Here is a 914-nt window from a genome sequence, read left to right as displayed (position 1 = left end):
CTCCTGATGAAGTGTCATCGACCGCGGAATCACGCTATCGTGCAATCACGGTGTGGTAATGCTGTCTATGGTATTGTGCTCGCGTAGTGCATCTGCGTTGCCCGTGTTATCGTGTTCTACAATGGCATCGTGCTCCACGGTGTGCAATCATGGCCACCCCACACGTGCCCCCTCCCTCTCCCCCCCCCTCGTGTTTTTTGTGGCTGGTCCGACGTCCGTTAAATCGTGTTCCCATGTACTACGGTTCTCCATGGCTCGGTAAGCTCAGGTTCTACACTTGTATCGATCTCCGCGGCTCGAAGATTTTCTGACTATAGCTCCGCGGCTGCGTTCTCCCATGGCATAGTGGCCCAGACCATACTATCTAGTTATCTTGTGGTGTCCCGGTTGATCTGCCGTTTGTGCTTCGTATTTTACCGTGCTTCGTGGTCTACCGTGTTGTATCGTAGGTGATTTCCGTGCTCTGTAGCAGCTACGTGTTCTAGCCCGGTTTTAGGTAGAAAGTCTAACAGAGTCCGTGACTCTCAGTGCTTTCATAGATTTACATGTTAATTGCATCGGCCCGCTTCCGTGCTTTGTAGCTCTGTGTTCATATTTGTTTCCCCTCCATCGTACATACTGTTTCTTTCTGCCCTACAAATCCAGTTCGATAAGCTCGCACCTTCACCTAGGCTCACGCCCTGTCCTAAGCTCCCATACAACGCACCTAAACACGAAAGTAATTGTGACCAATGGAAAACGTTTATTTTTAGCCAATCAGTTTTTCTGGTGATTACGCGGATGTTTGTTGCGCTGGCGAGGTTTCCAGCGACGACGGCGGCGATTAATGCGCTCCTGGACAACACGCGCGCGGTGTGGGGCCCCATAGCGGCGGCAACTAAGCAGGCTTTGTGCGCGAATCAGTGGCTGGCTTC

Source organism: Phytophthora infestans, genomic scaffold, assembly GCF_000142945.1.
Source record: "Phytophthora infestans T30-4 supercont1.6 genomic scaffold, whole genome shotgun sequence".
Classification (NCBI taxonomy): Eukaryota; Oomycota; class Peronosporomycetes; order Peronosporales; family Peronosporaceae; genus Phytophthora; species Phytophthora infestans.
Note: the sequence above shows the minus strand (reverse complement) of the source record.